Source organism: Pongo pygmaeus, chromosome 8, assembly GCF_028885625.2.
Source record: "Pongo pygmaeus isolate AG05252 chromosome 8, NHGRI_mPonPyg2-v2.0_pri, whole genome shotgun sequence".
NCBI classification, from domain to species: domain Eukaryota; kingdom Metazoa; phylum Chordata; class Mammalia; order Primates; family Hominidae; genus Pongo; species Pongo pygmaeus.
In genome coordinates this window covers 78,948,226-78,963,513 of record NC_072381.2, presented here as the reverse complement: position 1 = coordinate 78,963,513, position 15,288 = coordinate 78,948,226, and the positions used below count along the sequence as shown (strand labels likewise).

At 42.2% G+C, this 15,288-nt stretch overlaps 1 pseudogene; it reads right to left on the bottom strand.

Annotated features, from left to right (window-relative positions):
- Positions 1 to 9,743: 9,743 nt before the first annotated feature.
- LOC129006590 (large ribosomal subunit protein bL35m-like) lies at positions 9,744 to 10,250 on the bottom strand (annotated as a pseudogene).
- Positions 10,251 to 15,288: the final 5,038 nt, after the last annotated feature.

Below are 15,288 nucleotides of genomic sequence, written 5' to 3'. Positions count from 1 at the left end.
TTTGCGTTTCTTTTTTTTATGCCAGAGTACATATGTTGGATTCCATGAATTGGTATTACTTATTATTATGTGTTGATTAAATATATGCACACACTTAGGATTACAAATCACAGAGCAAATTATGAAAATCATAAACATTTGGTGTGGTCATCCATAGGGTTATGAAAAAGAAATACTGAATTGTTAAATTTGGATGTTAGAAAGGGAAGATAGGAAAAACAATGAGTACAGAAATCCTCACCATCAATTTGGATTGGTTAGCTGTCTCAGGCATAAAATGTAACACAAAATTCAGATTTATGTATCCTGGAAATGTTCTGGGGTTCCATCTGTTTTAAAGTTAGACGTCTGTCTGCATCACATTTAAGCTTTAGAGAGAAATCCTATGTTTTAAGAAGTTTCTTTGTGTTACTTCATTATGACACATAATGTATGTTAAGGTCTTTCTAGATAGCATTTTAAATGGAATTATTTTCATTTTTATTATGAGGTATATACCTGTAATGATCTAAAGAGGTTAGAAATAAAAATTCAAAAGAACACAATATATGAACAGCATTTTTTTCAGTGTTTTAGTCTCCCTTTAAATCGGTCACTGTTCTTAAAAAAGAGATTTACACAACAAACATCATGTCAGAGGCTGATGAATTGTTCTCTGGGAAAACATTCTACCCCTTTACCTACCCATCAGTATTTTAGTCTTAACTCACTCTCCTTATGGTCTGTCTTTGGTAGCGTTTTTTAAACTGCTTTTTATAAGACAATGCTTTGAGTTGAAATTTTAAAGCACAGGATTGATAATTGTCTATAAGTGTAAATTACTAAAGGACCATGCTCAACAAAAGCAGGAAAGTCACCATGCATACTGTTTACCTTACAATCCCAGATTAAGAGAGAAAAAGGCAAGCATGTTATTTTGGCATTATGTGAAAATCAAATCAGCATCTATTTTTTTTTAATTCGAAAATATCCACTGATTCCCTACTTCTTATGACAGCACTGTTAGGTTTCTGCACAATGCTTATATCTAAGTAAAGTAGCATAGAATTAATTTAAGGGAAATAATTCTTGCTGTTAATAAAATGAATTGACCATTACCAACCAAATCAATGTTTGAATTATTTGAGTATTATTTATTCTAGAATTTCTTCTTGGCTATTGAATAATTCATGTGGTTCTCTCAGAGCAGTTTTTGTTTTTTAATTATTGGTTCCCTTCCCTTACCTCCTACATCCAATACATTGCTAAGTTGTTTTGGCTGTCTTATCTCCAGAATACATCCTGAATCTGACCATCTCACTCTTGAAACCTTACTACATTTTCAGTAGCCTTGCAAATTTTTCAAAGTGACTTTTAACCTTGAGTCCCTTAGGACTGCCACAGTTTCTTATATTTTCAACCAGCGCCTTGGGGGAATACTCATAAAAAGAAAGTTGTGAAAGGAGAGAACAGGATCAGATGCTTTTTTGCACATCAGTCCTGTTTTTCTCTTCCAATCACTGTTTAATGCTGAGATTTGGAAAAGATGTGTGAGGAGAGTTAATGAAGCCAGGTTAGAATATCTGGCTGAATTCTAATGTGTTTTGACAGGATGTTATCTCAAACTACTGGGAAACATAGGGTATATGTGGGCATTTCCCCCATGGCAATGCTAAGCATAATTTAAGTCACTCTCAATTTGAGGGCTACAATAGATATGGTAGTGCCAAGAGTCAATAGTAAGTGTCTGAATTAGTCAGGGTTCTCCAAAGAAAAAGAACAAATAAGATATGTAGAGAAAGATTTATTTCAAGGAATTGACTGGTGATTGTGGAGACTGGCAAGTTCAAAATCTACAGGGTGGGCCAATACACCAGAGACCCAAGGAGGAGCTGATGTTTCAAGTACAAAGGCAATTCTGCTGGTAGAATTCTCCCTTCACCTGTTGGATGAGGCTCATCCACATTATGGAGAGTAAGCTGTTTTACTCAAAGTCTACTGACTTAAATGCTAATTGCATCTAGAAAATACCTTTATAGCAACACAGACTACTGTTTGATCAAATGCCTGGGTACCATGGCCTAGCCAAATTTGACACATAAAATTAACTATCGCAGTATCCTTAAAATTAAATTCCAAAAGCTAGGCATGGTGGCGCACGCCTGTAATCCTAGCACTTTGGGAAGCCAAGGTGAGTGGGTCACTTGAGGCCAGGAGTTCAATACCAGCCTGGGCAACATGGCAAAACCCCATCTCTATGAAAAAATACAAAAATTAGCTGGGTGTCGTGGCACACACCCATATTCCCAGCTAATTGGGGGGCTAAGCCAGGAGGATTGCTTAAACCTTGGGAGGTCAAGGCTGCAGTGAGCTGAGATTGTGCTGCACTCCAGCCTGGGTGACAAAGTGAGACCTTGTCTCAAAAAAAAAAAAAAAAAAAATTCCAAAAGAAACTCCACTTCAAAATATAAAGTCATAAATTCAGTATGTAGAAATTATAAATATTTTATTAATTTATCTTGTAAAGAAAGGGGATGTTGTAGCACGTGATGTATTTGGAAGAAGAATTAATACTTTATAAGGCTTGTGATGCCCCTTACATTCAGTTGTGATAACCAACAGTAGCATATGTTTGTTTTCACACTTTGCGAAGAGGCATCATCCCGATTTTACAAATACGCAGAGACTCATCAGTGACCAACCTGTGACCGGGTGCAGTGGCTCATGCCTGTAATCCCAACACTTTGGGAGGCTGAGGCGGGTGGATCACTTGAGCACAGTTCGAGACCAGCCTGGGCAACATGGCAAAACCCCGTCTCTACAAAAAATACAAAAATTAGCTGGACGTGGTGGCTGGTGCACACCTGTAGTCCCAGCTACTTGCGGGGCTGAGGCAAGAGGATCGCTTGAGCCCGGGAAATTGAGGCTACAATGAGCTGTGATTGCACCACCGCACTTCAGCTTAGGTGACACAGTGAGACACTGTCTCAAAAACAAAAACAAAAAACAGTGACCAACCTATGACCCAAGCAACCGCAATGTTTGTGACTTCGGACTCTGTTGTTAATTCCGTCACAGCTGGTTATCTTAGAGATCACAGAACACTTGGAAAGTTAACATGGAAATGATTCCTTCCATACATGTATTATATAATACAAAACTTTCAGATTATCAGAATGTTAAATGAAGTAAAGTTGTTAAGTCATTGGAAGTTAATGGATTTGGTTTTAAGAGTAGCTTTCGTACAGAGAGAAAGGATGCTTTTAAAGTGAATAGAAAAAAATGAAGACAAATAATTTACTATCAGTTATGGACTAAGACAAACAGGAAGAATCTGAAGAGTGGATGCAGCTGAAACAGGAGTATCCTCTCAGGAAGTGCTTTCCTTCCTTCCTCTCCTTTCCACCAACATTTGTTCCACGGCTTCCTCTCTTCAAACCACACCTTGTAAACCCTTTTATGTGCTCTGTTCACAACAAGAAGAATTTCATGTGCTGTTCCATACTGGGTTTTAACTAATAAAATGCACATACACACACAAAAGGCCAAATGCCTTTTTACACAGGAGATTAACTTTATTCAGTCTTTAAGCTGAAAGCAAGTACAGTTAGGATATATAGCAGGCGACAGTTTCCATATGTTCTAGGAAAGTGGAGCTGTATTATTTATAGTTTACAACATGTTGTATAAAATTAAAGCTAGCAAGGGGGCTCCCAGGGAGGTAAATTAAACAAAGAAGGGAAGACTTAGAGAACTCTATTTTGCTATAATCAGAGAACATGCCTATAAGAAAGCACTAAAAAAAAGTAATATTTAATATTAAGCAATATGCAAAAGTAGTTCGGGTGTTTACAATAGCTTAAATTCTAAAATTAAAAAGGACATTGAAGACTGAGAAGGGGAAGAAACCTTAATTTTGTAATCTTAATAGAAAGAAAAATGTGTCCTAAAAGCAGGAGTAAATAAATGTTAAAAAGGTGTATCTTCCAAAGTGCAAAGACACGTTACAAGAAATCAGGTTGCTCTTTGACCTACCAGTCTCAAAGCACATTAGACTGCAGCAAGTAATAATTGCTTCCTCATTTAGATTAGACAATGAGTGCTCTCTGCAAGCTGCTCTCCTCTAAATAGATTGTAGAGAGTAATTGAAACAAGTTATATGGGGAAGTGGAGTGACCGATTCCTCAAAGTGTGGGAGCAGAGCTATGGTAACCTCTTGAGCCTGGCCTTCATCCTGTTCCTATTTAGGGAATCCGCGGGGCAGCCAGTGTTGAGTGCAGTCTGCAGTTCGCCGGCTTTATTGTTCAAACTTGAAGGGAAGGTCACGTGCCCTCTTTGACAGAGAGGTTTATGGGCTCTTTCTAATTAGCAGCACCCTCCACCAGACAGACTGTTGGCTACTTTCCAAGAACGGGGCTTGGTAGCGGCCACTGATGAAGGAGAAAACAAGGTTATTTACCCTGCGACTGTAATTCTTGGCACAAGTTCTCCCTTTACACTCAGACACGTTTTTCTTTTGTTCCAGCTTGCCTTTGGAATTCTGATTAGGGCGTTAAGAGAGGAAAATGCAGCTATATATTTAGTGGTGTAAGCAACCCATATGTTGGCCTCAGATACTTTTGACTATTCTAAGACCTCATAGCAAAAGAGAGAGAGAGAAAGAAAAAGGAAAACGAAAAGGGCAGCGTAGTCGAGCGTTGCTTGCAAATGTAACTGCTTAAGCACATGCCCACACACAACCCCAGAAAAGGAAGTTTAATTTGCAGCATCTATAAAATAACGACAGTTGTATGGTAGGACACAGAAATCCCAGCGGTAAAGTGTGATTGGGCTTAGCTATTATTGGAGTGTTAAAAGAGTACCGGGAATATATTTGGCTTGTCCTGTTCTGTCGGTTCTGTAGGCCGGTGGATTAAGCTGATAGAAATGCTTTTTGGTTGATTTAAACCAGATGCTCCGACTATTTTTGTCCCGTTTGCAGGCGCAGAAGCTCTGCATAAGGCAATACTGCCCCCCTCGGCCGTCCTCCAACTGCAAGGCGTAGGAGCCTGGTCTCCACTAGCCACCTCGGCCATAAAACCCTTTCAAGTCCCTATTATTATTCCAGGCACATTCCAAGGGGATTGAGTCACGGAGTTCACTTGGCTTTTCTCCTGCCCTGAACTGCCTGTACCAGGTGGAATACGACTCTCAACTTCAAATATGGAATCCAAAAGCAGTCAAAGAGTGCTTTAGAGCAAGCCCCAGATGCGAACTCTACTGCCACTTCTCCCCCTCCCCCAACTGGGGTTTGCTGGCTGCGCAGCTGTAGTCCCACGCCAGCACTAAGGTCGCCTGGTCGACAAATGAGAGTTTTCTTTGGGGCATCCTGTAGAGCTGCCCTATTTTCTCTACCACTTTGAGAAGCCCCAACGGCTGCTTGGCGGCGAGGCACAGACTGGGCTGAAAACTTTTCCGTTGGGCAGTGCGTCCCGGAGAACTGGGAGGCCCAGGCCGGGAGCCCAGGGGGCTTGAGGTTCTGCTGGCTTTTAAGTCTGCTAGGAGGGAAAACTCCCAGCCCCTCCCACGCGTCCGCCCAGACTCGCCGGCTGCCTGCCCCGGGCGGGTAACGCGCACATCTGGCGGCCCAGGAGCCACATCTGATGCACTAACCCCCGCACCCAGATGTCCAAGAGGCCGGGGGAGTCAAAGAACGCCAGGGGCGGGGCGACCGTGGCTGCGGCTCCTCCCTCGGGCAGCGGGAGTCGAGATGCGAGGGGCGCCCTCCAGGGCCAAGCTGGGCCGGCCGGGCAGCTAGGGGGCTGGGAGGTTGCGGTGCAGGGTGGGTGGGTGCAGTGAGGCTGGAGCCGCGCTGGGGGGCTGGGCTGGCGCGGGGGAGGCTGGAGCCGCGCCGGGGAGAGGGAGGCGGCGGTTGGGTGCTGGAGGGCGCTGGTGCCGTGCCAGTGGGCGGTGGCGCCTTACGCCACCCGCCCCACCCCCGTCACCGTGCCCGCCCCACTGCGTGGGATTTTACAACCTAGGTCCCCGGGAGGTGGTGGCGGAGGGAGGGGCGGCGGGGACGTTTCCGGGGCGGGGGAGGGGCGCACTGCTCCAGAACTGGACCGAGGGCGGGGCTCCCCTCTGCCTCTCGCCTCTGTTCCTGCGCTGAGACGCAGGCGTTTCCTGGCGCGGAGCGACTCGCCCCCGAGCTCTCCTGCACTGTCCTGGGAGTCCGGAGGCGTCAACCCAGATGACCCGACCCGGAGATCCTCGATCCTCTGCCCTCTTCCCCCTACCAAGTCCTTAACCGGAGAGGGAGGAGCTACCAATGTCCTCCAGACGTTCTCCAAAGCCCGAGCTACCGGGAGAACCTTGCTCAGGGCGGGTGCGCCCCTCAGACGTTTGTTTGCACGCAGGGGTTTTGACGTTTCGCTAAGCAACAGCGTTTGCCAGGCAATCAGGGCTGTTTCGAAGAGCTTGCGTCTATTGGATGCTCCCATCTTGAACAAATCGTTTCCATTCGATCTGTTTAACCAAGGCGAGGGCGGACTGTGTTGTTACTTAAAAGTTACCCTTCATCCAAGCTGTCCTCAGATTTTCATCTAAGGGTGTCATAACACCCCAGGTCGTTGCGCAAATGTTTTGTGACAATTTAGAAAACCAGAGGGGGAAATATCCTTAGAGAAAAAATCATAACCAACAAGAAAATTATGTTAAATGATGTTGGTCCTTTTTCATCGGATGGTCCCAGTTGACGCATAGTCTCTTACAAAACCAGTGACAATTCACAGTCTTCAATTTATGGCACATCTCCCGTTGGGGGCGAAGTGCATGAATGGGTCCCACCTTATTCACCAGCTGAAACTCTGAACAAGCCTTGGGGTTTCCTCTCCCAAAGACTGCCAGGCTTCACTGAGAATGAAAAGAAAACAAGATATTAAATGCCTGCGGTAAGTTTTCAAATATGAGCTCTTCCATTGCTTATTTCTGTGAATTGTGGCAAATTACACAATGTCTTTTGCCCCTGGTGCTGCTTTAGAGACAGGGTCTCACTGTATTGCCCAGGCTAAAGTACAGTGGCACGATCCTAGCTCGTTGCAGCCTCAAACCCCTGGGCTCAGACTATCCTCTGGCCTCAGCCTCCCAACCAGCAAGGGTTATAGTCGCATGCCACCACACCTGATTAATTTTTTATTTTTGTTTTTTAGAGATAGGGTACTCACTATGTTGCCCAGGCTCGCCTGAAATTCCTAGCCTCAAGCATTCCTCCCAGCTCAGCCACCCAAAGTGTTGAGATTACAGGCGTGAGCCACCATGTCTGGCAAGCTTCATCATTTCTAAAATGTAACTGTACATTTTAGAGTAGCATAGGGGTGGTGTAAGGGTTAAAGATTAATGATATTGCAAATCAGGTGCTTAACACAAAGTTTGATGCATAGGAAGAACATAATTGTTATTATCAATGTGAGTAGACTGTTTACCACCAAAATGAAAGGTGTGGGCAATGGTAACTGAGTAGCCTCCAGAGACCTTTTTTAAAAGGAGTATGAGTTTTAATACATTTGATGAATGAATAAAACCCACAACACTCTAGGCACATCTCCAGTCCTTGCCCTGGCAGAGCTTTCAGTCTAACTAGAGGAAATTGGATGAAATGATAATGATGCATACCTAGTCTTTCATCATACTGTGAAAGCCTTTTAAAACATGGATTTGACTTCTGGGTTTCCCATTATAACCACTTCCCAAAGAAGATTGTTCGTTCTTTCAGAAAATTTCACTAGGGTGATGATAAGGTATTAACAGATGTATGTTAAAAACATCCTCTTCCTTTTTCTGTGTAGCCCCTTCTTCCTTTGGAATTTTAGAAGAATCTGATCAAGGCAACCTCTGTATTAAGTGAAAATTTGGGAACTCAAAAATATATTAGATGCACAGAAAGTGCAATTCTGAAAAGGTCAGGGCTATTGCGTATAGAGGGGAGCTGCTGAAACTATAGGAGTCTTTTAAATTTTTCAGGCTCAGCTTCCTTTGCTTTAAAGTTAAAGAAGGGTTGGACTAGTTCTTCCTTCCTGCACTCAAACTCTTTGGTTTCAAAGGTAGCTGTGTCCAGGTATTTTCTGTGTATTCCAGAGCCCTGACCAGGAGGGGAAGGACTTTGAGAGGCTTTGGGCTTGACAAAATATCATGGCCAAGTGTGGTGGCTCACACCTGAAATCCCAGACTTTGGGAGGCTGAGGCAGGAGGATCGCTTGAGCCCAGGAATTTGAGACTAGCCTGGGCAACATAGTGAGACCCTGTCTCTTAACAAAAAAAAAAAACAAAGAGAAAGAGAAAAAAAAATCATGGAGTGAAGAGACGCTAAGGAACTCAGACCAGTACGAATTATAAAGCAAGGTAAAGTGTCTATAACCAGGTATATATCAACGTATTTCTTTCTTTTTTTTTTTTTTTGAGACGGAGTAGCGCCCTGTCACCAGACTGGAGTGCAGTGGCACGATCTTGGCTCACTGCAACCTCTGCTTCCCAGGTTGAAGCGATTCTCCTGCCTTGGCCTCCTAAGTAGCTGGGACTACAAGGTGTGTGCCACCATGCCCAGCTAGCTTTTTTTTTTTTTTTTTTTTTTTAAGTAGAAATGGGGTTTCACTATGTTGGCCAGGATGGTCTCGATCTCTTGACCTCGTGATCTGCCTGCCTCAGCCTCACAAAGTGCTGGGATTACAGACATGAGCCTCCGCGCCCAGCCGTATTTCTTTCCTTGTTTTTGTTTTTGTTTTTGTTTTTGTTTTTGAGATTAGAGTCTCATTCTGTCACCCAGGCTGGAGAGCAATGGCGCGATCTCGGCTCACTGCAACCTCCACCCCCCGAGTTCAAGCAATTTTCCTGCCTCAGCCTCCCAAGTAGCTGGGACTGCAGGCGTGTGCCACCACACCCGGCTAAATTTTGTATTTTTAGTAGAGACGAGATTTCACCATGTTGGCCAGGCTTGTCTCGAACTCCTGACCTTGTGATCCGCCCGCCTCAGCCTCCTAAAGTGCTGGGATTACAGGTGTGAGCCACGGTGCCCGGCCAACATATTTCAATATATGTAGTGGATATATTAATATATACATTGGTATATATATTTTAAAAATAAGAGGTACCTATGTATTTATTTCTAGCTTATCTATAGTATAGATTCTGTATACACACAGATCACCCTGTGAGTCTTCCTAATACCTTACCTACAAAACAGGTAGAATTTTCTTCTGTCTATGATCGTGGTCTGAAGGATGACTTTTCAGCAGCAGAAGGGACTGGAATGGAAGGTGTCCATGATTTTGGCTGGAAGAGAGAAGTGTGCCCTCTTGTGGGTCTCCTGTCATGTTCTCAGAAAGTTCCTCAAGATAGAGCTGTGGCCTTTGTGGTCAGGGCTCTAGTCCCATTTTACCTTCAGATGCCTCCTATGCAATTTTTTTCTCATCATCTTCCCTGAGAAATATTTCCCAAATAATAACACAGCTGCCTCATCTCCCTAAATTATCTCCCTCACACTCCACATCCAATGGATCAGCCCTTTCTCTTAGGTCTAATTTTTTTTTAAACTTTTATAAGTTTAATGTTGTCACTGTATGTTTACATATTCATTGGTACAATTTACATCGTTTTATACTTCTCCATTTTTGCAAAGATAGCATGTACACAAAGATACATATTCAATAACAGAAACAAGTGAAACTTCTGATCTATACTTTCAGGTTTGTTCAATCGTGATACTTCTGATAAGGATCATGGACATACCAGTTTCACCTCTCCCAGAAGGACGTCGCCACTTTATCTTAAGAGTTTACTCTGGGTTTTATTGCAGAATACAAATTCCCTCAATCCTTTTTTCTTGCAGGTTCCTTTTTCCATAATTTTTTCTTATAACCAGCCTTTCTCCTCACCCAAAGGCCACAATGAAGTCGAAGAAACCTGTAGATGACAGCTTTCACAGTCTTTCTCTTGTCTTTTCGTGTGCTGAAGTATGTTAGAGATCTGACTGGCAACTTCAGGACACTCGGAAGCAAGGGGGACACTCTATTAAGGATCGCTGAAGTATGCCCACATGTCAGGTTTCTCTCAGATGTGGTAAGTCTGGGAGTGGAGGAAACAACTGGTGTTTGAATATGACTAAAACGTCCAGTGGACAATGCAGAAATAAGAGAGGCATTCTTGACACAGTTTTGGTAGGCTGAAGATGCCAAAATATTCAAGGGCCATCAGATTCCTGAAGCTGCTCTCACCGCACCAGCAAAGGCAAAAGCAGCCATCCCTCTCAGCTCTAATTTATGGATATGGATGTATCCCAAACCCCATCCCTTCTTACTACCTCCTGCACTAACAACTAGTCCAAACCACCATCATTTCTTGCCCAACCTGCTGCAATCACCTCCTAATTATTTTCCCTGCTTCCACTCCTTCACCGTGTATTTCATTCTCCACACAGCAGCCAAAGCGGTTTTTTTAAAAAATACAAATGAAATATGCTCACTCTACTATTCAAAATCCTTTAGTAGTTTCTTTTCACACTTGGATAAAATCCACACTCCCTCACCACAGCCTATATGACTGGACTCTTGCCTAATCTTCTCACCTCATCCTCTATCACTTTCTTCCCTGTTCATTCCTCTCCAGGAACTGGCCTTCTCACTGTTCCTCAGAAATATGAAGCAGACTACTGCTTTAGGGTCTTGCATTTGCTGTTTCCTCTGTTTTCAACCCTCAGAGCATCACATGGCTTTCTTTCTTACTTCACTCAGGTCTCTGCTCAAATGCCTCAGAGAGGACTTCCCTCATCACCACCCCTAATATAAATGAAGCACCGTAGCCGTAGCCATTCCCTAACCAATTGCCCTACTTTATTCACCTTCACATCTCTTATCAAATAACCTGTTTACCTGTTTACTTGATTATTGTTTGCTTTACCTCTAGAATGCATGTTCTATGAGTGTAGGGACTTGGTCAATCTTGTTCAACAAGGAACCTCCAGTCCAAAACTGTACCTGTCATAGAAAAGGCACCCAATAAATATGCAAATCAAACTACAGTCACTCAGTGACAGAGAAAGAATGAGAGCAATTTAAATAGTGTGAGGAAGTGTGTTTACTATTTTGCTCAGTAAGTGTATGCACTAGAACAAGTATGAGATGGGAGATGTGAATCTACTTTATCTCTTAGTTCCCCTATGCTATTCACAGTATGATCAATGTGCCATGCTGGGTGTTTAAAGATGCTGACAGTTTGAACAGCATGGCCCTTACATGCAGAGAAGTTTCGTAATGAGTTTGAATCTTGGATTCACCACGTTAGTGTGTGACCTTGGGGAAGTTACTTACCCTTTCAATGCCTCAGTTTCTTCATCCATGAAATGAGGCTAATAATAGTACTACCTCTATAGGATTGTTACAAGGATTAAATTAATAATATAAACGTCTTAGAACAGTGCCTAGAACATAGTAAGCTGTGTCTGAGTATTTTTAAAGCAAACCTATTTGGCTGTACTTGGTTCTCCCCTTTCTTGGGGACTTTATAACTTGAGTACTTATAAGATACTACTCTGCCCAGCACTTTGGGAGGCCGAGGTGGGTGGATCACGAGGTCAGGAGATTGAGACCATCCTGGCTAAAATGGTGAAACCCCGTCTCTACTAAAACTACAAAAAAATTAGCCGGGTGTGGTGGCAGGTGCCTGTAGTCCCAGCTACTCGGGAGGCTGAGGCAGGAGAATGGTGTGAACCCAGGAGGCAGAGTTTGCAGTGAGCCAAGATCACGCCACTGCACTCCAGCCTGGGTGACAGAGCGAGACTCCATCTAAAAAAAAAAAAAAAAAAAAAAGATGCTACTCTGAAGTGACTGGCATTGGAATTTTCGTTATGCTTTTAGACCAGTAATTTTAGTTTTAGCACCAAGTACAATAATTATTTTATAACCATTGCTAGTCTAGCATTTTTGCTTAGCCATAAATTCCATTTAAGCCAAAATATCCCTAACTTTGCAAAAAACTGTACCTTCAGGGGTCACCACCCAATTATAGTTGAAAAAAAGATGTTTCTTCCTTTTTAATTCTGTAGGCTTTTCTTGGCTGGCATTTCCATAACATAATATTGTTATTTGGTAGTTGAGTGTCAGTCAGCTCTACAGAAAAATAAATACCAGTGATCTTGCTAAACCTGTGTACCAAATCATTCCTGAACTAGGGGAGTGGGCCAGATAACCTTTGGAAGGCTTTTTAGCTCTGTTTTTCTGTGGTTTTCATAAAATATAAATAGCTCAGAAATGAGAGGTTCTAGATTTAGCACTATGTGAACTGGGCCTGGATGCTTTGTGAATCATGGACAATTGAAATAGTTTAAACTGTTATTTGGAACAGATTAGGTCCATATTCGGGTTTAACAAGAATGAAACCTGTTTGAACTGTGGACAGGCTGTCAGCACCCTTCTAGGCTCAGCTTTTCATTTCTCTTCTCTTTCTAGGGCCTTGACTCATTCATATATAACTGTATGAATGCCTCTTTAGAAAGGACTGCAAACACCCCCAACTAGTGTTTGTTGAAACCTCCTTGAGGTTATTCTACATATGATTCAATAATAAACACCTTCTGCAGTCTTTACCTTAGTTATGGTCCCATAAATCATGTATTTATATATCCAGTAAATATTCCCTGAGGGCTTAATATGTGCTAGGAATTGTGCTAGTGCTAGCCACTTAGTTGTCCAAGTTAGAAACCTAGGAGTTGGGCCAGGCACAGTAGCTTACGCCTGTAATCCCAGCACTTTGGGAGGCCAAGGTGGGAGGGTCACCTGAGGTCAGGAGTTCGAGACCAGCCTGGCCAACATGGTGAAACCCTGTCTCTAGTAAAATTACAAAAATTAGCTGGACGTGATGGTGCATACCTGTAATCCTAGCTACTCGGGAGGCTGAGGCAGGAGAATCGCTTAAACCTGGGAGGCAGAGGCTGCAGTGAGCCGAGATCGTGCCACTGTACTCTAGCCTGGGCAACAGAGTGACTCCATCTCAAAAAAAAAAAAAGAAAAGAAAAGAAAGAAAAAGAAACCTAGGCGTCGTCTTAAATATACCCCCCTCATTCACTCCCCACGTTAGGTCAGCCACCAAACTGGCGCCAATACTACCTTCCAAATATCTCTAGAAGTTTTGTTCTCCTCTTCACTCGCTCCTGGTGCCACTATGTTGGTAAAGGTGGTGTAAGCCCAGCTACTGTAGAAAGCAGGGCACAAAGCAGTCTGCTAAGGAGGGGGAAGAGGAGGGGAAGATGGGACACAGTGAGATGCACTGTTATACTGTTTACTGTTGTGCAGTCATACAACAAGTCACTCAGCAGGCATGGGACGTCCCTGGAAGGGTTAACAAGGAAGAACTCCATCTTGGACTATTCCACATGAGAAAAAGGGCGAGTGTGTCTTCCTGTCCCTCTCCTGGATCCATTTGCCATTGGTGAAGTTTTACCCCATGGAGAGATAAACACCCCTGAATTGGATTGTGTCATCTGGCCGCTTGGTGGCTCTCAGGAAGGCAGATCCCAAGCTCAAGGTGTGGTACTTGTTCCAACTTCAAAAGTAAAGCAACAGGCACTCCAGAGATCTCAGAAAGTACACAAGGTTTGTTTCTCAATATAAACAAAGACCTCAGAATTTTTTCCTTCAGATTCTTGCAAACGCCTACTAAGAGGACTTTGTACCTCTCACTTACTCCCTTCTAATCCATTCTTTACACTGCACCTACGGTGATCTTTGCCAGACTCAAATCTTTCACTAGCTCTCCTTAAACTCCAGGATACACTCTAAGATCTCTCCTGGCCTGCTTTCCAGTCCTCTTATTAAAGAGAATTTTTACCAATTGAATCAGATGGTCATTCCTCTCAAGCTCTTTGTTAGCATTTATTGGTTTATTTTTATTTTTATTTTTGATACAGAGTCTTGCTGTGTCACCCAGGCTGGAGTGCAGTGGTACAATTTCAGCTCACTGCAACCTCTGCCTCCCGGGTTCAAGTGATTCTTGTGCCTCAGCCTCCCAAGTAGCTGGGATTACAGGCACACACCACCACACCCGGCTAATTTTTGTATTTTTAGTGGAGACGGGGTTTTGCCATGTTGGCCAGGCTGGTCTGGAACTCCTGACCTCAGGTGATCCTCCCACCTCAGCCTCCCAAAGTGCTGGGATTATAGGCGTGAGCCACCGCACCCAACCTATTGGTTTATAACTCAAAAGTAATATACTTACTATAGGAAATTTGGAAAATACAGATAATATGAAAAATGAAATAAAAATCACTTTCCTTGAGGAAAAAACTTCTATTAACATTTTGGAATATATCCTGGCCATATTTTTTTTCTATGAACATATGTACATTTTTTTGAAATCTCAGAGGCATATCTTAAATAAAAACTGTACTTTAACAGTTACTACACTGAAGTTAATACTCAACCAAAAGTATGTCAAGACCACGCAAATGGTTCAATTTGATAAATGCACTTTACTATGATTTTTTAATTTTTTTGATTTTATTTCTTTTCTACTTAAGCATGAAAAAAAGGTACGTTTACATTTCAGAAGTATAACACATTAAGAAGCCCTCTATAAACATAACCCTTTCCCAATATATTTTACAGCTTTGCTTTAAATACAATTACCTAATAATAAATAAACTTAGATAACAATCTAAAAGTCGTAATTGCAACTGTTAACATTTGCGCTGTTATATTGGAAGAGAAAATTTAAAGCAGTTATAGTAAACTGTTTGCTACATCATAGCCTAAAACTAGACAAAATTTGCCCTATATTAATTGAGCTTAACAAAAATTGTTTATTTTGTGGTTCTATAAATACCAATATAATATTTTTACTCTATTATAAATAAATTGATGTATTAGCATCACAAATTACTATTTTCTCCAGGTCAGCCCATGAAATATGAACTTTCCATGGTAGTTGATAAAAATACTGTGTGTTAAAAAAATTCACACGGTCAAGACTAGAATTTGAAAACAATAGCAGAAGTTGATATTTAAAATCACCAAGCCCTATTAAAACGACAACAGCATATTTAAACAAAAAAATTAAGCTACTAAATAATGAATGCTTGTATAGTCGTAATGAAATTAGAGTAAATCTATATTAATATTATGAAAACACATCAAGTTTCTATTAGAGGAACAGAATCAACACTATCCTAACTTTTCTAAGAATTATTTTGAATATAAAACTTTTAGGGTACAAATGGCATCATACAAAAATGACCTTAGAAAGACAGTTATGATTCTGATATTGGGACATTAACTTTTTAATAACTGG